The sequence below is a fragment of the Apteryx mantelli genome, chromosome 3 (assembly GCF_036417845.1).
Source record: "Apteryx mantelli isolate bAptMan1 chromosome 3, bAptMan1.hap1, whole genome shotgun sequence".
Taxonomy (NCBI): domain Eukaryota; kingdom Metazoa; phylum Chordata; class Aves; order Apterygiformes; family Apterygidae; genus Apteryx; species Apteryx mantelli.
Genome location: NC_089980.1, coordinates 97,924,894 through 97,949,279, shown reverse-complemented (window position 1 = coordinate 97,949,279; position 24,386 = coordinate 97,924,894). Strand labels below are relative to the sequence as shown.

General features: G+C 41.2%; 1 protein-coding gene across 7 annotated transcripts in view; it reads left to right on the top strand.

The window, feature by feature from the left end:
- The first annotated feature begins 376 nt into the window (after positions 1-376).
- The window catches only part of ANKRD6 (ankyrin repeat domain 6), a 135,118-nt gene continuing 111,108 nt past the window's right edge, over positions 377-24,386 (top strand). For 4 of the 7 annotated variants that reach the window (XM_067293993.1, XM_067293996.1, XM_067293994.1 and 1 more), the window contains exons 1-2: positions 377-435; positions 7,545-7,631. The gene's annotated coding sequence lies outside the window, so the exon portion shown is untranslated. The other 3 variants (XM_067293990.1, XM_067293991.1, XM_067293992.1) reach the window with 3 other exon arrangements.

The following is a 24,386-nucleotide window of genomic DNA, read 5'->3' as shown; positions in this document are numbered from 1 at the left end:
CCACGGGGTTCCTGTCCAGCAGCCAGATAACATGGTCCAAGTCCCGACGAGCCGGTTACCAGGCCCTGCCTCCCCCGCGTGGGTGTCAACCCACCCTCGCCCCCCGCCCGGCTGCACCGCCCGCGCCGGGCTGCGCGCCGCGAGGCGGCCCCGGCGCGGCCGCTGCCCCCGGCGCGGCCCGGCTGAGCGTCGCCGCTTCCCCGCGGAACGAGGCGAGGCGGCGGCGCGGAGGCCCCGGGCGCGACGCCCGGCTGTCAACCGCCAGGGGCCGGGCCTGGGGGCGAGGCGAGGCGAGGCGCGGCGCGGCGCGGCGCAGGACAGGGCCGCGGCCGCTGGGTGTCGCCCTCGCAGCGGGCAGGGCGGCGGCGGGCGCCACCTCAGAGCCGGGGGCCGCCGGCCCGCGGAGCCCAGCGCGGCGCTTGGTGGGCGCATACGGTAGGGCTTTCCCCTGCCCCTGCTCCCGGCGCGGCCCCATCGCGGGGAGAGGCGGCGGCCGTGGGGCGGGAGGAGGCGCAGGTGAGCGGGGCGGCGGTCCGGCTGCGGGGCGGGCGGCGGAGCCGCGCCGAGGCGCTGCGCACCCGGCGGTGCCCTCCGCGCCCTCGCGAAATGGCCGCTCGCGGGCGGGTGGCGGCGGCGGCGGGGCGAGGCCCCGCGCAGCAGGTGGGTGCGGGCCACGCCGCCGCAGCCCGGCGGGCCGAGGCGCTCGCACCTTCCTCAATAGCCCCTGCCCCCAAATCCAGGCGGGTTTGTGTGCGGGTCCGGGGAGGCTCCCCGGCTCCCCCGAGGTCGCCGGGGTGCCGCATCGGTCCGGGAGCCCGCCCGCAAGGTTTTAACTGCGCGTTTGGGGTGTAAACCGCGGGCCTTAACGCGCGCGTCCCAACTTTTAAGGCAGCGTCTGAGGAGGCACGGGAATCTGGCTGAAAGTCATCCTTCCTGTTGTTGACATCACCTGAAAACTCGGCGGAAAACATTTCCGCTAGTTTCTTGCAAGCGTCGGCTGCCCCCGAGGACGGAGCGCCTTGCGAGCGGCCGCTGCGCTGCAGGCAGAGCCGCCTCTTTCTAGAAGCGCGCGGCCGGAGCGGGCAGCTGCTCTGCAGCGTGCTCCTGGTGCAAGCGCTAGCACGGGGCAGCGCTCGCCGCGCGCGTTATTGCGTAAACGGTAGGCAGCATAACCAATATCTTCTTACTTTTCTAATTATTTGTGCATTGATTATGTGGATTTATGTGTGGTATTTCCAGAATATACATGCCTGAAAAGACATATTGTTCGCTACAGAATTCCTTTCATTCTTAGGGAAAACGTTGAAAGGTGTAGACAGCCAAATGAGTTAAATAAGCGTCCTATTGGCAGGTGGATCAGTGAATCTTACCCGCGTGAGCTTTTAAAATGAAGACAGCTTTTAAAATGAAGCTCAAAAGACCTACCAAATTTTAAACCTACTTCTACTGTGAAGATCTGTGAGTCAGTCTCTGTTCAAAGAAGGAAAAATGCATCAAAGACTAAATTCTTATGCAGCGTTAGACGTTGTCCAGATCCTTCAGTAGGATTGTTTGAGTGTATGCTTTGCCCTTGAGGAGCACGGTATTTGCTTAAGCTGTTGCTTTCAACAGGATATGTCCAGGTGTGCAGATAGTTCTATAGCAAGTTATTTGGGCAGTCTCAAGTTCCAGGTATTGCCTAATCTTTATTCTCTAGATATTTGGAAAACAAAGTGTTTCTGGGGATGTACGATTATGTGTTAGATCCTTTGGTTGTGATGCAGACAGCAGGAAAGGACATAGCCTAATGAGATTAATTCAAAGTTTAATAATCTTAATTTCTGAGCTGAAAATATTAGTTACAGTCACTGAACATAGCACAAGTATTGTTTACTAGCTACATAAGTTACTAGGTACCTATCTTCAGTAGATTTCAGTGAGAGCTTAAGGTATATATAAATCCGATTTATCTAGATGCTTAGTATTTAGCTGATGTATACCTGTGTGTGTCAGTCTGTCAATTTGAGGAGAGTGAATGGGAATTCACGGTAACAGTGGTGCTCTCGTTCCTTCTCTCCTCCATTTGTTTGTTTGAAAAGAAACTTTAATCAAATTCAAAAGTAGCTCAGTAATAGGACCCAATGGGACCCTACTTCTTGGTATCTACCCAGCTTGTCAACCTCGAATGTGAGACTGACTTTGAACACCCGAAGTGAAATTATCAGTAAATGATCACAGAATCACAGAATGGTTGAGGTTGGAAGGGACCTCTGGAGATCATCTAGTCCAAGCTCCCTGCTGAGGCAGGGTCACCTACCCCGCGTGTCGCAGCAAAAGTAAAATGATCAGCCTCCTGATTATCCAGGTACTTTTTGTTAGGCTTTTCCAAAGATCTTTTCTTTCTTGGGGCAAAGAAACTGTGTGAAACTGGCTCCATAAATGTAGCTCCATTGTATGGTGATATAATGTAGTTGTAGCACCTGGTTTGGGATCATGGTCTGCTACAGATGGCAGATTCTGGAATTTGCATTATCAAACTTATGATGTCCTTGGACTTGGTGAGATCTTAATAAGTCAGGTACTTGTAGGGTATGGTAATGGATGATTAAGTCTTGAGCTGTATTCCCCCATTTATCTTCAGCTTCTTCTTTGCTTGACTTTGCCAGTGAGTCATTTTGTGATGTAAGAAAAAACCCTGCTGCCCTTTACTTTCTAAATTTGCATAATAGGACTAACAGTATTTATCTGTTTGGATAGATGGTGTAGCAACAAATGTTTGTAAAGCACTTTTAGGTTCTAAATTTAAGTATACCACCTGACAACTATGTTTTATTTGTTTATTCTCGTTAGTTTCAGATTTGCAATTGTTCTTTTTCCATCCATAATTAGGACTTCAGATGAACTTCCAGGCAACTCAGTCCTATCTTTCCTTAGAAATACATCAGTGTAACATGTCACTAGAGAAAGTATTTTATTTAAAACCACAAATGAGGTACCATATTTCACAAGCGAGGTTGGCCTAGGGAGATATTTATAAGAGACATAAATGAATTATAATTGCTTTGGGCAAATAAAAAATGGAAATAAGTCATTTTAGTTCTTTTTGTTTGTTAAGGAATGAAATATGTGACTTCTTTAAAAATTGCCCAGCCAGAAATAGAAGTCAGAACTGCACTTTGGAAGAAGCTCAGTCAGTAACAGTATAGCAAGGGGCTAACTCCTTTCTCCTGCAATTCTTCAAGTTTGTTCAGCTTCCTTCAAAATATCTTGGGCATTAGTGATACCAGACAAAAGGAGTGCTTGCAAAAGTGTCTCTTTTTACTACTTTGGTGTTCAAAGGCTTATAGTATTTCTAATGAATAGCAGAGACAGAAATTATTAATAGTGGAAAACCCACTAATGGCAGGACATTATAGTGCATTATGTTCTGAGTGCCTTCGCAGGTTGCCCTCCAAAAGTATAACACTTTGGGGAAAAAAATACACTTTTTCAGCCACCGGTTAAATGAGGAATATGTTTTTTAAGGCAACTATGATTTTAGCATCTCACCGAGAAAGTTAATCTAGATATTTGGGTGAAATTGGACCAAACACATCCTAACACGTTAAGCAAAAAATACCTTGATTTCTACCTATTCGAGTTCATACAAATAATTATGTGTGGGCCAGTTGCCATAGGCCTTACAATGTTGATGGAATGTCTTTAAAATTCTTGTTCAAGTTAAAATGTATTCATTACAGGAATTAAAATTTTATGTATTATGCAATGATATGTAGTGGGAAGGAAAATAAGCATGAACTTTGACTCTAGCTTTATTTTCTACATATTGTAAACAAAACCGTTTTTGATGTATAGCTAAAATAATGTGTTTCTTGGTACACAGTATGATTAGTTAGGAGGAATTCAAACAAGAGGTGAATTTTGGTTTAAACTGTAGTTCATCAGATTTCATTAGTCCCAAAGCATTATTTCAACCTGAGAGCTTCTAGCTCTGGTAATATCATGAGACAACCCTTGATCCTGGCTCTGAGTTCCTGCACTTAAATTGTCTAAGTTTTGTACATTTTTTAGATGGATTGATGAAAAGGGCTAATTAAATGACAGTATTATTGTTGCCATCTATGCTTACCCAGTCCTGAATTATGAGTATAGCTTGTAAATGTTTCAATTTAAGCACTGATTCTTAAACCGATTTTAAATTTAAAAATCCATTTTTCCAGATTATTTTCTCATTAACAATGGCAGGGGAAAGCTTCTTCTGCGCCTTGCTGTGACCTTTCACTGAGTTATATGTGGCTTCTTTTTCTACTTCTCTTCTTATTGTATTTGGTTTATTTCATGATATCCAAAAGAATATTAGACTTGGAAAGATAGGTTTTCAAAAATTAGAAAGAGCCAGAGTGAACAGGTGTGAATTCCTGCCTTATTCATTGTATAACTTTCAGTTTCTGCAGAAATGCAGTTGTTAGGATGATCTCAGTGCATTGCTTCCTGGGAGGATGTGGCTGTGTATGCCACAGCGATGCTCTGCATCCTGGGTGATAGTAGTCTGGCCATACATAGATTTTCACCAGGAGGCCTGGCCTTGTGTGTTCCTTGTTTTCTTGAGGTCTAACATGAGCTTGTGAGGTCTGATTGCAGCTGTGCAGGTACTTACAGTGGTGCAGGGGAGGTTAATGTTGGTATGCAATGGTTTGATACCAGGGTGAAGAATGCTCTCAAAAAAAAAAAAATCAGTGAATAAATTAATAATGATCTCTATTTAGGACATATTTTTGAGAAGTGTGTGATAAATGAAGCATAAGGCTACACATCATTTTCTAGATTAAAATAAATTTAGCCCAGTGCTGCTAATCATCGATCCTGGGTGCTGAATGAAGATGATGTCCCATGGAAACAATCCCGTATTCATCAATGAATATATGTTGGGTGGCCTAATTACCACACCAACAACTGGAATTCTTACCTTGCCCAGCTGTGGAGGGGTTGCCTTGGTAGCCTTGGTGATGCACTTTTAATGCAGCGTTGTGCACGTGACCAGAGACTAGCATCACGCTGTGGTGCCGGGTTGTAGTTTGTTGTCTTGTTCTTGCACCGTTTTACTTTTTTCCTTTAGGTCTTCACCAGTGATCCTGCCTTGTATTGCATGAAATTCGGGGTCCTTGTAATCACCACCCCAGCATAGCTGTGCTAGTCATTGCATGACTGAGCTGCTGGGGAGCAGCTCTCTGTCACTGGGGAGATTTGGGCTGAAGGGTCTCGAATTGGAGACGGGCTCTGTAACCCTGCTGGGGAAACGGGGGTGCAATTTGGGCATACCCATGGGAAGTGGGGGATGAAGCAGAGAGTGGCAGTTGTTGTGGTGCTGGGCTCGGGGCAGAACATGCTGGGGCTGTGGAACAGCTGGGGTGTGATGTGCTGAACGGGGGCACCCGAATGGCTCTGCCCTAATCATGAAGAAAAACGTATTTGGTACTAAGCCAAGAAAGCCTAGGCTTTTTGCTCTCTGTTGTGATCAAAAGTATAGCTGGAGTACTCTTCAAATCGTCAAATCACAATCCTTCAAATTGTGATTTTAAACAAGCTTCTTCTAAGAGTTTGTTCCTCGCTTCCCTTTTCTCTCTCATGACTTGCTTTCTTCCCCATCTGAAAAACATCTGTTGTTTTGTTTTGTTTTGTTTTTTTGAAATGAGCCACTGAAGATAAAATTTTTGTGTCAATGATCTGGCATGGAGATAGACAAATGCCTTTTCATCTGCATTACAGAAAATGCATTTGGATTTGATGGAAGTGAATTCCATAAGGGTGTACATCATTGTGTCTGCATTGCAGCGGGATCATTTTCTTTTCCAGTTTGAGATGCCGATTCCTTTGAGTCAGGATCAAGAATATCTTCTGGTACAGTGTTGAAAATAATTTAGTTTTATCAGCATCTGCAGTGTGACAGCTAAGCAAGACTTGTTACTAGTGTGTTTATATTGTGCTCACCACTTTGAGACAAAATCCCTTAAATTGTCGCAGATGGGTCAGTTTCTAAGGAAAGTGCCAGCTTTGTAAAAAGCACTGTAAATGTATGGTAGTTATATATCACTTAATGTTTGAGTGATTTTTTTTTTTTAATAGTAATCTCAGTGAATCATTTTAGGTATGTTTTACTTTACTGAGAGTTTGATGTCTATACATGTGGCACAGTTGCAGAAATTGCTCTGAATTCTGAATAAGCTGCACAGCATGATCTTTTTACCATATCACTGCTCTCTAATATCAGTGGGCCAGCCATTGCACTAGTATCTGCAAGCATACCCATTACTTAAGTCCGTTCATTAGTGTATTGTAGAGCCTATATATGAGTAATTTTACTTAATTTTCTTTCTGACCATTTTTATTATTAGGCTGTGACAGGCTGAAGTGTTCTGAGAGGATTTAGGAATGGGGGGGTTAGGGATTGTCTTTCTTCTGGCTGTGGAATTATCAGCCTGCCATCTGCAGTTTTTTGTTGATGTTATCTCCCTGTTTTAAATCCCAATTTTGAAAGTACAGCACTTGTTTATAGTTTTGCCTTTTCCAGACCATACAGCAGCCTCTGTATTTTTACATGTGTATTTTTTTTATAGCTTTTCGCAGCTTCTATATGAAGTAGGGCTGTGTGCTCTCTCTCTCCTTTTAATATCAGTGATATTGATCTTAAATCTTTCCATTCTTCCTCTTTCATTAATACTGTGATATAGATTCAGTCTTTGACTAGCCCCTAAGATCTAAAATTTGCTTGTATGAAAGCACAAGCAGTTCAGCTTGATTTCTGTTGGCAACAATACTGCTGGAGTGGAGAATAGAGCTGTCTTTAATGGTATGTTTTTCACTGAACAGTACCTGACGATTGGGTTGCAGGCAGATGTTATAGCAGCTGTTTCCAACCAGCTCTTTTTTTTTTCATTTCAGAGTTTGAAGGTGGTTATGAAACAGAAGAATAAATGCTATTCTTTAACATGTAGTGTTGTTACCATTTTTGTATGTGGTCATATGGTGCCCTTCAGGTAAATGTGAAACGGTCTCTGCCCCAAAAAATTGTATAGTATGGTAAAAGCTCAGAGGCAAGAAGTAGTCAGAATGTTTTTTCCCTCCCACCCTGGTGTGAGACTGCCTGTATAACTGGCTCTTTCACAGATTCAGATTCTCTTAGACATGCGAAAATTCAGTCTCTGCACGTGGTGGGGGAATATCCATTGTTATGTCAGATGCTCTCCAGGAAACAGGTTGTGGAGGATCACATGTCACAGCCTTGGAAGAGATAAACTCGCTTCAACACAGGAAACTGTACCCCAATTTGAATGTATGGTGCTTTCTTCCAGGGGTGTGCTAGTTTCTTCCACAAACAGCTGTTTAGTATGGATGATTGCCCTGCTTCCTCAGCTGCAATAGTGTAACTATGGCTTAAATCTATCAATAGGAAAGGGAGACACTTAAAAATGTAGTATGGAGTAAGTTGAATTGTGAAATTAAAGTTTAGTATTTTATTACTGAATAATTTTGTGTTGGATACTTTTGTTTCACTTACTCCTATGCAGTTTGAAGAAACACAGATATAAGAAATTCTGACCTGGCATGCACTGGGTGATGTTTGATCCACTTCACTTTCTCTGATGACTTGATGGGTAAGTTAAGATGTCTCTGTATGCTGAAAGGTTTAGTTATGTGCTGAAAGGTTTAGTTATGTGAAGGCCAAATCCTGCCTGGGCAGGACTGGATTTGGAGTGGGTGAGTGCAGCTCAGTCAGAAGAGGTGGCTGATGTCAACTGCCTTAGTTATTACATAGCCTCAAAATAAGCAGGACCAAATCTAATTTGTTTAGATTGCTAATAAAATAGCCTCCCAAAACTTACCTAGCAATACAGAAGCTTTTGACATAGCTTAGAAAAACAGACTGCCTAAATGCTAGCTACTTCTCTGGATGGTTGTCTTTGTGAATTGGTTATATTGAATATTTCAGTCAATTTGAAGGTAGGAGGAGAACTACATCTCTTGTTTACCAGTAGGACAGGACTGTCCTGTCTCCTGAAATTTCTTTCAATTCTTCCTGTCCCATGGCCAGCAGCTTAGCAGGTCACCTGCCTGCAGATATTGTGAATCTGTGTGAGTTTTAGGTGGATAGTTCAGTGATTTGTCTGGCTAATACTCTGCTGTGTCATGTGTCTGTATTTCGTTTGCAGGGAAGGGTGACATATATCCTCCTTAATTCCATGTCCTCTTTTGAGGCATTCACATCTGTGAATCTCTCAAGCTGAGGAGGGAACGTGAGTGAGTAGGAAATAGGTTAAGAAAAAAGAGGAGAAGGGTCATCTTCTCACTCCCTTATTACTTGTCTTGACACAAATATTTGCCAAATGTGTGGGTAAAGGGCAACTTTCATACATAGTTTAGTCCAGATAGAGTTTGCTCTAACTTCTTTTGACAGAAAATGATGGGAATCCAGCAGGAGAAGAGAGAATGGCTGTGCTGGGTATGATGCAAACAAATTATTCAGGCCAGGCTATATGGGGTTGTCCAGCCCCTTCCCAGAAGGAGAGGAAGCAGGCAGGACTGGAAAAGAACTGGCTTCAAGGTATGCTGCTCACCATTAGCCCAGTTTCCTGCAGGCACCTCCTTCGCCTGTCCTTCCTTATGGTTCTCAAGCAGAGAGCACAGGATGCATCGTGGGTCCTGGGGAACGTGAGGTGGATGGATGCATTCGGTGTCCTGCTGCTGTGTCTGTAACAGTCCTCCTGGCTTTCCTCATGCCTGAAATCAGTGCTCAAAGAAATCGCAAACTTTTCATTAACATGCACTCATGAATGGCAGAGCTTTTGGATGCCCACCATCAAGCTTTAGTCCAGTAGCTTTCATGAGAGACCAGAGAAGGAGATGGGTGAAAAGGACATGGCTAAGACTAGAATAAGAATACCTGTGTGAGGTGAGAGCAAAGGTCTTTATACAGGTGAGGACTCTTTCTGTTATCCCATGGCTGTCTAGTTTTATAATATTGAATACTGGATACTTATCTTCAGAGACTGCAGTGGATCTTTCAACCTTTGGTGCTTGGCTCCCCTCCTCATCCTCTTAGAGAACAGCACAGTTGCAAGAAGAGAAGAGTAAGCCATGAGTCAGGTGAATTTCTGTAAGAATGTGGAGAGGTGCTTGAAAGGGAATTGGACCATGTCTCTTGGGGGTGCTCTTAGCATGTGTACGTGGGGCTTGGACATGAGTTACTGTGACTCGAGGAGAACATATACATCAGCTAAGTTGTGGTAACAGACTACATGCAAACCCACTGCAACTGTGAAGTAATTAGCTTAATTTAAACCTCTTCCATGTGTCCAAAAAATCAACATTCGTCTGTGACTAGTCTACTTTACAAGCACATCTTAGCTTACTACCTAAAATTTGGTTTCAGTGTGCTGTTTTGGGATTTAGCTTTGGTCAAGGAGTGCCCTGACCGAATTAGTCTGACAGATCTCAAAAATAAGCTGTTTAGACTAAATCATTTCTAATCCGTGTTCTTCTTACTACTTTTCAGACCAGGTTGACCATTTCTACATTTAGGCCTCCTTTGCTTGCTCAGAAGGTATCCATTCCTTTTCTCAATGAGAATTTTACACTTTATTTGGAAGCAAGATGGGACCTGGGGTGAAAAGCGATTGGCAGAATTAAAAGATCAGTATGCCTACTTGCATCACATAGCATACTGCATCAGTAAATCAAAGAAGAATTGGCAGGTATAAACTCAGACATACACTCTTTGGCAGAGTTTCTTAATTTTGTAAAAAAACAGTATTTTTGAAAATGATTCCCAAATTTGAGAATGATTATGTGCCTACAGGAGTAACTGAAGTCAAAAAAACAAAACCCAACTTTTTTCTGCCTCTCTTCTATTCCCCCTTATTCCTGCCCCCAACACATACATTTGAAGTTTAAAATCAGATTTCTGGCTTCCACACTCCATTACTCTTTCCCAGAATCTAGCCTTTAATGTCTAGTAACTGTGCAGACATACAAATGAGGATGCTGTTGCTTCGGTAATTAGAATCATGTAGGTTTTTTCCTCCTCTTTTTGTTTTTAATCCTCAAAGGGGAAAACTTGACATAGAAGCTAGAAGCATATTTTATTCTAAATCTAGCATCCAGAACTAAGACATATGTATTTCTAGCTTTTAAGAATAATTCTTTTTGAAATACTGTATTAGTATGAATTTGCTTATGTATCATATGTGGTTTTGTTCACCCAGCACTTGCTGGGTGTGCACTTGTTCTGGATGTAATTGCATGGAATGAGCTGGTTTTGAGATTACGCAGGCAAATCAGGAAAACGGATACTGGTGCATAAAAGTGCTGTGTAACAGTTTTACTGAAAAAATAACATTCTAAATGTTTATTTGTCCTTCTCCTCATAATTTGAAATGAAAATCTCTCCTTAGCTGAAGCAAGTGTTGAGTGAATCATTAGGCTACAGCGCAAAGCTAGTTTTATCTGGGATCTGGTCTCTGTGTGTTCCACAGCTAGAACAAAAAGTATTAGTGAAATGGAAATCCTGCTCTGTCTTTCAAGCCTCTGTAGCTCTTGTGAAACATGTAGTTACTCTTACTTGATAAAAACCTAAATGTACAGTACTCTTCAAGTCAGCCAAGCCAGAGAGGGTCAGCAAAGTATAGTGTTACTACGAAGGAATTTCTCGTCACATAATTAAAATGAGTGAGACAGTGTTTCATGTTAAGGCGGCTGTTTTGCATATCATTCTATGGAGCTATATTCTGTCATCCTCTCCAAATTACTAAGTTTTTGAAATGCATTAACCATACATCTAATGTCTTGGTCTGATTGTTTTTAATAACGTAGCATTTTTAATTTTAACGTGGTGGACAAGCATCTGTGGCATCTGTGCTTTTTACCATACTTAAAGAAAAAGCCCTCAGCTGATTAGTTCTCGTGCTTCAGATTTTGAAGCAATGTACATGACTCTTCGCTCCTCTTTGCTAACAGACAAGTTTTTCCTGGTCTGTGTATCTCATATCTTAAACTTACTAGTTCTCCAGACATACATGGTCTGTCAGGAAAAACAAGATAAGGTAAAATAGTTTCTAATGCAAAAGTTAGAAGATTTCACCAACCATTAAAAAAGAAACTCCTCTTATGCTCCCTAAATGGAATTTTGAGGCCTTGCTTAATTAAAAAGCAAGAACAAAATAATATTAAAATAATATTCTTTTAACAAAATGTTACTGGTTTATACATGAATAACAGTATTGTCTATAGACAGGTAATTATCCACAACTTGTGTCTAGTAAAATTATAATTAGTTTACAGTATTAAACCTCAAAAGGGTAGACCAGAAAAACAAAACTTTCAGCTAGCCTTTGCTTTATTAGGTAGTTCAGAGATGGGTGCCTATTATGTTGTGTTTTTTTTTAATGAATTTTTATGCTGTGTTCTGTAACATTAATGCTGGATCAGAACCTGATTTCCCTACTTGTGTGACTGATCTAACTTCATTCAATAAACCTGTTTACATGAATAAAGACTCAAAGAATTTGGCTTCGTATGAAAAGCATCCTCCCAGAAGGAGATATAGTAAGGTTACATTTAACATAAAAAAAACACAAAAAAAACCCAAGGAAACCAAGGCTTGTGTTTCCTTGTTTCATTGTATAATGAAGTGAAGTCTCATATTCCCTGAAATTAAATCTGTAGCAAAGATGATCTGATATTGCCCAATTTTTATAATTCAGCATGCAGGTCTGTGCTGTTGAAACAATGGACCGAGTGTTTTAAGGTGCAGATAGCCTGACTAAAATAATGTGTTGCAAATGAAGTTGATGTTCTTTGTCAGTGGAGAATGTTCAAAAGAGAAATATTTGTAAACTCTGTATAATATGTTACAAGTATTTGAAAGGATTAAAGAAGCCCTCAGCTTTATTTTTCTTTACAAATTTGGGCCTGTGATGGGATTGGAAAATTAGAATATAAATATATAATAGACTTTTCCTTCTCTTTTTTTCCCCTTGTTTCTTTCTCCTTGTGTTGAGCCAGAGAGAAGTGGGCAGACTAATCGCATGAAGGAAAAATGGCTCTAGAGTATGTCCTCCTTTTCCTTCTTTTCCTTAGTTTTCTCTCTCAGTATTATACATTACTGACAACTGATGGTTATGTGGCAGTACAGCACCCTAGATAAGGTTTGGTTCAGTCCTGTAGCACTGATACATTAAAACTGTGCTGTAATTCTTCCTTAATCCCATTATAGTAGCCAAAAGTCCAAGGACTGATTGGCATAGTTCAGGAATGTAATTTGATCGTGTCTGCACTGAAATGCCAAAGGGTGTTTTAGCCATATTAGGCCACTGTTGTGGTTTTAGGGTAAGAAAGATGTTCTCAAGCATTTCTTTGCTACTATCTCATTTTTCCATGCAAAATTTCTCTTCATTTTTTGCCGCTTCCAAGAGTTTCTAGTCATTGCTTCTCACCTTTGTCTTCTCCCCTCTCTTGTCCTAGACTCTCTTATCCTTGATCTAAGAATTCTGTTTTTTTTTGTTCTGTTCCCTTTCCTTTACAAATCTCCTGTTGTTCTACTAGTTGCCATGTTCTTCATAGCAGTTAATGACAGTGCTGAGCAGAGCTTTGAACACATTGGGTAGTTTAACAAACCTTTATAACCTTTAAGAAAGAGTTTGTGAGAGATCAAAAAAGGATCTGTGCTCTTCCAAATGCCCTTTAAGAGAATAGTGGTTATAATCATAAACTGAGGCTTTTTAAAAGCTAGCTGTCTCTATGTTAGGGATTTCCTTCCTCATCCTCCTCCTCCTCCTTCTCCTCCTCCTCCTCCTCCCTTCCTGCCTTAAGACTTTACCTTTCTCGATTTGTGATCTAGTTGTTTTTTCTGCCTTTGCTGCCATCTTTGTCTCTTTGGGTCTTGGGGCACATTTTTCTGTCTCTGACTCCTTTTAGCTTTGTCTGCTGCAACATCAACAGTTCTCGGGATGCAGTTTCAGCTTTGTTAGGCTTGCAGTCCTAGCACTACAGTGCTGTTTTGATAATGGTGCTCTACTGTCTGCTTTGGTAGGAGTGATGGGGGAAGGAATCTCTGTTCTCATCCTATATGACAGGAACTGCCTCCTTCTTTATTTTCTTTCTTTTTTTTCTCCCCCATTAGCTCTATGAATGAAAATGGAATCTGTCCAGAAGGAGTCTCCTGGAATATAAGAGATACTGGGGTGCTGAGCTTCATGAGGGTAGGGAAGCAGAATGCTAGAAGGAAAATCTGCCTATTCCTGGGAGCACAGTCCAGGAACATGATGCCACTGTAATCATGGGCCTGCCCTTTTCCATATTCCATCATTCTTGTTCTTCACTTCATATTTCTGTTCAGCAACTGGGCAGTTTTTGTGGGCAGATAATGTGGATGTTCTCCATGGGATGACACTTTGCACAAGCTGGCTCCTCATCACAGTACAAATGAGAGTCAGATAGGCTGAAATTTCAAAATGTTTACTAACTATAAAGCAGATGTACTGAATCGTATGGTCCTTTTTAGTGCTCATAATAGGGCAGAAACATCCATTCTTGGCTGTAGACAAATTAGAAATGTATGGAGATTGTAATGGGTGAAAAAGTAGTGTCACACTCCACAGTTCCTGCCTGTGGCTGACCAAGGAGGTACTTGCAGTAAGAGAACCTGACTTTACAAAGTTACAGTAGTCTGGCCTGTGTAGTGAAGCTTTTCCATATTTTACTTTCTTCCAGGCTGTGGGGAAAACACCACAAGCAGTAAGAAGCTGAATCTCTTTAAACCCAGCTTCAGTTCCCAGAGAGAGGCCTTCCAGGCCAGGGATAGTCAGGAGAGGTCTTAGTCCCTGGGTTCCTGCTGAAGCCTGTGTGTGTGCTGGGAAAGGGGAAAAAGGGAGCAGCGGGGATGAAGTGGGGCATCGTGTACCCTTAGCGTTCTTGGCTCCTTGAGAGCTGAAGCTTGTGGCGGCTGGATTTGTGTCCATTCCAAAGCACTTTCTTCTCAATAAGAAAGAAAGGGGAGTGGGGGGAGTGTCACAAGTACATTTCTACAAGTCATTTCTAGTTTCTGTCCAGTTGATGAACCTGTGACTTCTTGTGCAGAGCCATTAGGACAGTCTTCAATGGGAGCTGAGATGCTATCCTGTTAGGAGGAGCAGCTTCCAAGAGAATCAGTGTCTGTGCTAAAGACTCTCTTAATCACCTAAAATGCTTGCTTATTAGTGAAGTTACTTTTATCTGTGCTAAGAACTTGCTTGTACAGGAGATTTTTATTTTACCTGATCAGGTATCACATTTCAGTGCAGCAGATGGCATGTGTCTGACAAATGCCCTTTAGTAAGAGAATAAACATTGTGAAAATGCACACTAACCCATCAGAATTTTCTTTGGTCCTTTGTAACATCACCTGAAATGCACCCTTATGCAATGCTCAGTATAGTCACCTGATGCAAGACCCAAGCTTTTGTGACACCTACTTTCTTCTGTTGTTCATATACTTGTACAGCTGGTGAGATTAAGAGATACATGGAAGAGCATGTGGATTTTGAGGTAAGTTGTGTTTAGTTGAGCTGTAACCTCCATTGAGAGGTTACATAAGATTAACTTCAGTTACTTTGTCTGAAAGTACCTTCTATCAACACGCAGCTTTTTAAAATTATTTAATTGAGATGCTAGTTTTCACTATAAGTAATCTTCCAGAGAACCAGAACATGTGATTTATTTTGAGCTTGGTGTAGAGGCATTCCTGATTAGTCAAATGCTGAACTGAAGGTAGCAGACTGTTGCTCTGCGCTGCCTTATCCTGCCAGAGCAACTGAGGAAGCACATTTTGGAAAGTGGGCTAGTTGATAGGTTGGAACAAAAGAGCTCTGGGGCGGGGAGACGTGAGTCATGCTCTTGTCACCTGCCTGTGATTCCTACTGCTGCTTGCCAGCATGATGTGGGGAGTAGTTTTCTGCAGAACTTCCAGAGAATTTAGCAAGTATTGAAGAGAGCATAGAGGGTGCCCACAGAGAGCTCCTTCAACTCCGTCTGCCATGGGATCAGTCAAGGGGATCAGGATTTCCAAAGCACTGTGTGTCATGACTGCCTACAGACTACCCACAAGCCTCACCTATAGAGATACTGTTGTGGAAGGCAGCTTGACCATTCATCAGCCTGAGAAGTCCTGAGAAAAGAGCTCTGCTGCTGAACATGAGCTGTTTTATAGCATTACAGCTTCACAGGAGGATTTAGACTACTTTTTACAGGAATTGTTTCTTATGATAGTCTTCCTTCTGTGAGGAGCTTAGAGCATGTCTTGGTATCTAACTCATTCCGTCCCTGACCATTTGCTGATAATGGTAGAGCATTACTTCAGACATGTGTTGTCCACTTATATTCTTTAATTATCTGGGGTAAAGTTAAGCTGTTCCTTTCTGTTGTTTGAAGCATCCAGAGAGAAAGGCTTCAGAAAACCTTCAGGCTGTGAAGAACAGGCATATATTCCTTCTCTGTAGTTTACAAGTCTTGTCCGTGTGCTTTGTCAGACTTTCTGAAAGTCCATGTTTCTCCTTGTTCATGCAACCACCCTGATGGGTGATTTGCTACACCAGTGCAATCTATCCACCAACTCTTCAAAAATAGTGAACTGGTATTTCAGGTAGTAATGGCAGTTAATCTCTGTGCAGAGAATAATTCTCATGGTGGTGTTCTGCTTCTGCAGCTTTAGGTTAAGCTCTGTTTGCTCCATTCTTTTGCTTCTTTGCATTAGCTGTGTTATCTTTTTGTTTAAATAACAGAAACCTTAGGAATTACAGATCCAAATCTAACCCTGTGCACTGCAATAAGGGTATGTGCAATACCCTTTTGTACTTACTGTGGTTACGGCACCCACTCTTAAGTCGTTTAGGCTGACACATTGTAAACCTCACTGACAAAATTAATGGATAAGAGGAGCAGATTCAAGGAGTTTTAGACTATTGCCCCTGTTTTAGGCTACCTGGAGTTTTTATTTTATATCTTGTTAAGTATCAATAAGAAAATCCTGTGACATAAATCTGAGCATCAGATCATTGCATCCTCAGATGTGAACAAAACAGTTCACAAGGAAAGTACTTCTAGCAGGTGTATTAAAGTAGGATGGATTCAGTTTTTTGCTGCAGAGAAATTGCCATACTCTAGGTAGAGCTGGGTATTTTCAGATGTGTTTGGAAGAGAACATTCCTGCTCCCAATCTGCATATTTCCACTCCTTTGTCGGAAGTTTTTTCCCTCAGTTCAAGCAGTGGAAGGGCACTTGACTGTGCTCCCTAATCTGCTGCAGTGCAAAATCAACTAAGTTTGCTTAAACACTCCTTCATCCATGGCTTCAGACAGCCATGTTTTTACTGACATGGTTGAGGAGTCCAGATGTCAAAGGGCAACTTGAATATGGCAGTGTTTGAAATTCAGGCCATCGCTTGCCCAGCTCAGCCACATGGCCAGACCCAAGTGGGAGCACCTGCATGTTCTCTTCCCCTGGCTCCATCTGAGAATAACAGCCAAGAAACAATAATACTTAAAACGGTTGCAGCCATTTTCAGAGAAGAATGTCTTTCGGCCCTATGATAAACAAACTTACCAGTGCCACCTCCTCATGTCAACATACCAATAAATGTGCAAGTACCAGATTACAAACCTTTAATGACTGCTTAGTTAATAAGTAGGCAATGTTTTACAGTGGACCAGACAAAAGAACTTTATACAAAATATGTAATTAAGTGTCTTTTCTCATTTTGTACTGTTTCTCCTTCAATAGTTAAACAAGCCAGACTGAATTAAGGGAGTGGAGTAGTTCAGGTTATTTATATGGAACACTTTGGTCTGGTACTTGTTTATCTGATGACTGTGTCTTTGTTTTGTCATGAGAATAAATGGTTGAATACATCTTTTCCAGTCTCTGATTTCTAAGATGGCTACTCAGCTTATTCATCTTTATGCATAACTGAAAATCATAAATCTATATTGTATAAGTCACTGTGAATATATTTTAGATGGATACCTAGTTTCTTTTGAATTTTTTATGTTAATGCATTGTATATATCTACATTTGAATGCTCTGTATCTTAAAAGGAGTTAATGTACCCATACCTTAATGCTCTGTAGTGCCTGAAAAGGATATTCTACCTCATTTTTTGGTTGAAAAATCATTGCAGCTTTAGCAATCCACAGTGCTCCATTAGGCAAGATCATATTTAGGCTGTACAGTCCATAAAACTGCAGATAATGGGTACACAGATGGCTTGATTTAAAACTGGTTTCCTAGGTATGCCAAAAAGATGAAAAGCAAGGGGCTGAAGGGGGGGTGGGAGAGAGATTTGTCCCAAAATAATTCTACAGACAATATATGTTTTTGTGGTTTAGAACATTACATAATATTTGGTATCTAAAGTATTTGAAGATTATGGAGTTGGAAAGGACTGAGGTCTTGGCAAACAATATCAGCTTTGCTGATCCCATGTAGAGAGTGCAGCAAGAGTGGACATGGTGTGGGGCAGGTCAGTGCAGCCTAAGGCCTTTTACAGATAGTTCTTCAAACCTCTGTCAGCAAGATTATTCACCCATATATTGGGACTGTCTTCAGAAACAAACATGTATTGCATAAACGAAATTTATTCCTGGAGTCTCAGATTGTAACATATGAGTCAGCAAATATTTCCTATTAATATATTCAGCCTAGTACATTTTGATGAAGCAAAAGTCTTGCACCAGAGAACTACTTATTGTGTGATCTATCCCAGCCTACAACTTTCTCAGGCATAACGCCCCCTTCCCCCCAAAATCTGCAATTGTAAAAATTCTGCTGTCATGTTGCGGCATGTCTTCAGAAAACCTGAGGGGCATTTTTAATGAGAATTGCTTTAGAATTCCTGGCTTGATTTATGAAGAAAAGAAAGATCTTGGAGGCAGTATCCTCCTACCTATTAAAATGCTTACATTCTACTTAATGATGATATCTGCCTAACTTTTGTAGATGCAAATGGAATAATCAAATGCTTACCTGTTTTCCACGTAGAAGTATAGACTCTTGCTCTGCTTAAATGCAGTACAATTCTGTAGAGAGAGAAGTGGAAAAAGGTAGAGAAGTAGAGATTTTTGTTCTAAATTTTATCGTAAATAAACACTGCAGACTTCAGCACTGGGTGTAACTCGTCTGTGAGAAATAAAACTGAAAATATTTTTTTAGCAGTTTGCTCTACTGTCCTTAGGATGTTTTTATAATTTTTACAGTAATGAGCTGAACAAGACAATACGTCTTTGCTTTTAGTTCCCATTAATCAACCCAACTGTGTTAATGTATGCATTTCATTTTTGTGTTTGTTTTTGAGCACGGCTGTATGTTACAGCCACAGGAAAAAAAGACAAGCGTAATCTTTCTGCAGTTTACGGTATAGAAAACCTCTCCAGCCTGTGCTGAGAATAGCTATTACAACAGGTGCCCTAAGTCAAAGTGCCAAACCTGTTCTCATTTATGCTGGACCCAGCCACTAGACATCATTTCTCACCATTCAAGAGCGCCACCCTCTCTCCTTGCCCTTCCCTCCCTCCCTCTCCCCCACCCCCAAAAGCTCAACACCCAACATTCCTCTCATGTCTTGCTAATGTTTGTGTAAGTCCTTGGCAAGAAGCTTACTGTGTTCCTCCCCATTGGCCCATCCACTTCTGCTATCTTCTATACCCGTTTCCTCTGTCACTTACTCCTGTAGTTCAAGTAATGGAAGAGGTGTGTACTGTGGTTTTAAATATACTGAACACAAATCCTGTGGATTATTAGCATAGGCAAGTAGTACGAGAGAATGTGGAGGCACAGATTGATGCTGCTTATTCAGTTTTCTGTGGCTTTTATTTAAAAAATAAATTAAATATGAAAAACTTTAAAAAAAGAACACTATGGTGTAAATTTTAAAGACATGATGGTGTATGTGTTGCTCTGTGGGAGACCTGCCTTGTCTGGTGTTCAGGATAAGCAGGGAATGAGGTAGAGCTCTTGAGAGGTAAGAATGTGCTTTTGTGCTGAAGCCATGAACTGGAACCCAAGAGCAAGCTTGTACCACCAGGAATAATGGTTGACTAATTCTGGTAGTTCCTGACTTCTGTATGATTTGCTTTTTGACCTTAGTGTTGTGTTAACTCCTTCAGGAGCAAACATTTTCCTTAGTTTTCTTGTTGCAATTCTAAGCTAACAAATTTGTCAAAAATAGGATGACTTTCTCTACGTCCATTTCTTTTACTATATTTTGTTGCATGAATTTAATTGCATGTAAATCTGGAAAATATCTGTTTCAGGATTTTTTTTTCCTCTCATTTTAATACCTACCACTATACTACTGTACAGAAGTCAAATCTCTGAGAAGGTTTCTTTGTGATATATTAATGAAGGTCAGTTCATATCAGTTTAGATTAGGAGAATTGAGTAATAACCAAGGATTTTGTCCCTTGTCTGGTACTGAGCAGAAGTACTCTCTGGAAGTGCCCTGCTTTGCAGAGAAGGTATTATTTGGACAGTGGCATTCTGTTGCAAAGGAGCCCAGATGCCAAGTCCAAGTCAAATATTTGATTAAGAAACTTGTTACTCACTTTTGTTTCTATAGACTTTATTTCAATCTCTTAATTGATTTTTTTTTTTTTTGGTGAGCTTGGAATCAGAGCAAGAAAGAGCAACATTCCCTTCTTAATTATGATGGTAAAATCTTATGCTTCTGAAACTTCTGAAGCAAATTCCTTTGTATCATCATCCTAAAAGGTACGTTGTTAAATCAACATGCAGTCTAGCAAGGAGGAAGGATCTTTCCAAGTAGGATTTTTCCGAAGATGAGGAAAATATGAATTTGTAGGTCTTAGTTTTCAAATCTGTTTAAGCAAATCTACAAATGAGATACTCCAAGTACTCTACTACTATAAGAGCAGAGCCAGAAGGCTGCTGGCTTAAAATCACAAATATCTTCCTCTTCTGTAAATAATTTGTCAATATTACTGTATGTAGCAAAGTTTGTAGAAAAGGAAAACTTTGTGTTCACTAAGGATACAGTCCTGCTCTGCTTGCTAATTCTGGCAGAAATTCTGTATTTTAAGATGGCAGCAGGTTTGATTTCAGATTCTTAATTTCTTTTGCCTTTGCTGCTTCCTGCTGAACTATCTTTTTTTTTTTTTTGTAGCCTGAAACACATAACACATTCCAGAAATGTCTGTGTGAGAGAGAAGAAGAAGAATGCCAAGTCTGCTGATGAATAAAAAACTTTGTGATGAATCTTGTAAAATTGGACCTTTTCATTCAGAGAGTAAATCTCCATTACTGAGTCTTTTGTTGCTGTCTTTCGAACTGGAGGAAGAGGAGGAGATGTTAATTGTTGTCCTGTGACACTTGCCTCTCTCCTACCTGAATTACCAGAAGGATTAGGTGTTTTGACTGTGGGAGGACAATGCGAAGGAAGTTAATGCAAATGTAGTAGGATTCACTCTGTATTTTTAAATCTGAAGATGCAGACGTCTCCCCAGACGTCTTCCTGCTTTTTGTTGCCTGCCGATCTGTGTGCCTGGCAGTCACTCTCACCTGGGGGAGCTTTTTAGTATATTCTAATCCTTATTTCACATTAAAATCTTTTGGGCAAGAAGTCTAACTTGGGAATTAGGCTGCCTCTCTTCATGGTAAGTCCAAGTCCTGTGTTTGACTTCATTAAAATGTATGAGAGAGTTGGCTGGGACGATTGTCCCTTAGTGCTGTTTCTGAACACTTGCAGCAGCTGGCATCCCTTTAGATTTCAGGGGGAGAACTAGTAAAGCAGTGGCAAACACTTTTTTTTTTTTTTTTCAGTCTGAGGGGGAGCTCTCCCTAGCATTACAAAAGACTTGTTGGGAAACTTAGGCCTGTGGCTTGGCTGGATGGGACCTCCTTTCCTCCTTTTTCTCCCTTTCCAAGGGAGAAAGGAGAGAAACTAGAATTAATGCAAATGGATTCAAAGGCGACCAGCTTCTGCACCCATTGTCTGCAAGGGTAGAGGCACCCTGTAGCCCGCACCACCAGCTACACGTCCTAATGAAGAGATGAACTGACTCCTCTGTTTTGCCTGTAGGTGGAGGGAGTCGGATGCACTCTCTGCCCCTCTCAGTGTTTTTGTTGTGGTAGGGGATCTTAGGACTTACTTCCTCTGAAGAACCTTCCTCTTACCCTGTGTAGATATACAGGGCTAATGTAGGTCTGCCAGGATCACACATCCCAGATGAGCTAAGTTTTACTGTAGAATGTGCTTTTAGTTTGCTGGTCAGATCATCTGATCTGAGCAGAGGCTGAGAGAGCTGAGACTGTCTAGTCTAGAAAAGAGAAGGCTCGGGGAATCCAATCAATGTGTATAAATACCTGATGGGAGGATGTAAAGATGATGGGGCCAGACTTCTCAGTGGTGCTCAGTGAGAGGGCGAGAGGCAATGGGCACAGACTGAAACACACAAAATTCCACTTGAGCAGAAGAAAACGCTTCTTTACTACGAAGGTGGTTGAGCACTGGAGCAGGTTGCCCAGAGACGTTGTTGAGTCTCCATCCTTGGAGTTACTCAAAACCTGGCTGGACACGGTGCTGGGCAGCCTGCTGTAGCTGACCCTGCTTGAGCTGGGGGATTGGACCAGACGATCTCCAGAGGTCCTTTCCAATCCCAGCTGCTCTGTGATTCTGTATTCTTGCCATTTCCATTTTACTTTCTTTTTTTACACAAAGTGAACTTGCGTTGGTTACAGTGTTGGCTTTTCTGATGATAGACAAATAAAGCAGGACTGATCTATTCATTTCATAACTGCCTCTTGGAAGACATCACTTTGTTGACACGTTCAGTGATCAGAACATATCTTCATTTTTGAAAATGTAGATCATCCAACAGTTGTTCTTTGGAAGTAAAGTGAATTTTAATGCATTGTAAAAGTTTCTGACAAGGTGAACATGTATAGTCTACAGGGAGAAACAGTTTCACTCTCTTTAAAGATTGGTTTTAGCTTGGAACTTCTCTCCCAAAAATATGATTAAAATATGACACTGCCAGTAGTTACTTTGGACAGTTGAGCCATTAAGGCTTTCAGCATTTGAAAAGCTTTCTTAAGAATTAGTTAGCAGCAATATTAGCCTGCCATTCTCTCAGAGAAAGACATCTTTTCTTTTTTTTTTCTTTTCTTTTTTTTTTTTCTTCTCTGTCAAATGGTGTATAGGTATTTTACAAAGGCTTATTCTAAATATTCCCTTGTTGAAGAAAGATTTCACCATCTTTGGATATAATTGTATTCCTTTGTGAAACCATCCTTTGACACATTAGTATCTTTTATTTCTTCTGGTAAGAAGATTAAATACAGCATAAGCATTGGAATTGAATTCTTGCTTGTACAAATTAATTAATTTAACGGATTTTTATATCTACCGGTATATATACTTATTAATATCTTTAACTGCATTTATTTCACAGAATCACAGAATAGCTGAGGTTGGAAGGGATATCTGGAGATGTGTGGAAGCTGCACGCCTTGCCTATTAGAACAGTGCTTTAAATACCTGAAGGGAACTAAATCCACGTACACACTGTGTTATTCTGTGGCTGATCAAAGGTGAAACCACTTTCAGCTCAGAAACTTTCAAATGAATTGCTGGTCTCCAAACAGTAATAACCCAATACTGAGTGTTTCTCTAGCAATTATTTTAGAGTTATCCTCATGTCATTGCCGTATTTTTGTCCTTCACCCTTGCTTGACCTTGTTGAGCAGTGAGCATCTGGTGAGGGTGATGATGATGAAAATGTAACCATCAGAAAGAGGCAGCAAGAGTGTTTGCACTAAAAAGTTTACATTGGGTATTGAGTTTCATAGCTGAAGCAGTGAGATCTTTCAGGATGGCTCTTGTTCCAACAGCAACTGGAAAAAGTCAACAGGCCATTGCAAGGGTTGATCTCATGTTATGAAGAGAGATTGTGCTGATCAAAATCTCAAGCCCGTAAGCAGTCATTTCTTGATTTTTATTTTAAAAAATAGCATCTCTAGCTGCCAGAAAGCTAGCCTCTGAAAAGCCAACATCATCTCTGTCTTTTCTGTCATAACTAGATGTTGAGTTGGCAGTTGGCAACCATGAGGATCCTGCTTTTGCATTTTCTTTCTCCATGGCAAACTCACTGTGTGTACTTAAAATTGGCTGTAGTTTTCAAGTCTCTGCACGCATTCCCTCCTCTCTTATGTTAATTGCTTTGCTATCTGTCAAATCACTAATGGTCGTACTTTTAAGAAATGCACCCTCTATGGATTGTAGCTTATGCCTCTGTTGATGTGGCTTGTCAGTCAGGAACTGATTATTCTAATTTTGGAAGGTATGGGTGGAGTTTTAGGAGACATATTTCCGTGGTGTCAAAGATAGGTTCTGCTGCCATGCAGTTAGAATTGTAATGGATGACCTGTGTCTTTACTATTTATGGAAAAGAGATTTTTTCATATAAGCATAGTCAGTTTTCTCAGTTTCCATTCATATACTGGAAAGAAGGGAAGATTTTATTTCCTAATATTCTTAACGAAAAAATAAAAGGGAGAGTGAAGTGGGCCGTTAGTCAGTCATAGAAATCTGGGGAGAGGAGTAGTATGACCAAGGGTGCCCACCGCGTTTAGACACCAAGACTTTTTGCATAAGTGTTTTTGACATTGTTTGTATGTTTTATTTCATGAGTTTTGAATGTCAGCAGCTTGACTAGAAAACGTGTTTGAACTCCCTCAAACTAGAAGGGGAGTAAATTTAGGATTTCCATTTCCTGCCCTTTAAAGGAAAAGGTAGTCATGGCTTTCCAGAATGGACAAGGAGAGGGTGGCTCCTAGTTATGAGCTCATGTAGGCAGCTCCTTGCTCCCCGTGTGTGGAGAAGTGTGGGATTTCAGGCATACCTCTCTCTCCAAGTTTCCGAATGACTGCCTCAGCCCTGCTTGGCATGCTTGCTCTCATGGCTCTTTTTGTGAAGCGTGTAACTCTTCCTGTTGATAGGCACCAAACTTCCTGCGCAAACTCCGGCATGTACGTTCCTCCCCCGAGTGCCAGAAAGTTAGTTGCACTTCGCAAAATCTATCTTGCTTGGGACTAGCACAAGGTCCAATCTCGTTTGCAAAAAATGGCGTTCCTGTATACATCTGTGCTCATTCGTGTACCACATCAGGGGATTTTAAGCGGAGAGAGATAGTTGCTTTCTATTAATTATATATTTAGGTAATTGTTACTTCATTAATGATTTTACACTGTGTCCTGTGTGTCTTTTTACCTACTGTATTCTAAGGTCATTTGGATCCAGCTGTTGTTGTAATAAAAGGCTATTTTGCCATCTATGTTCATCTACCTATAAAGCTGCTACTGAGCAGAGA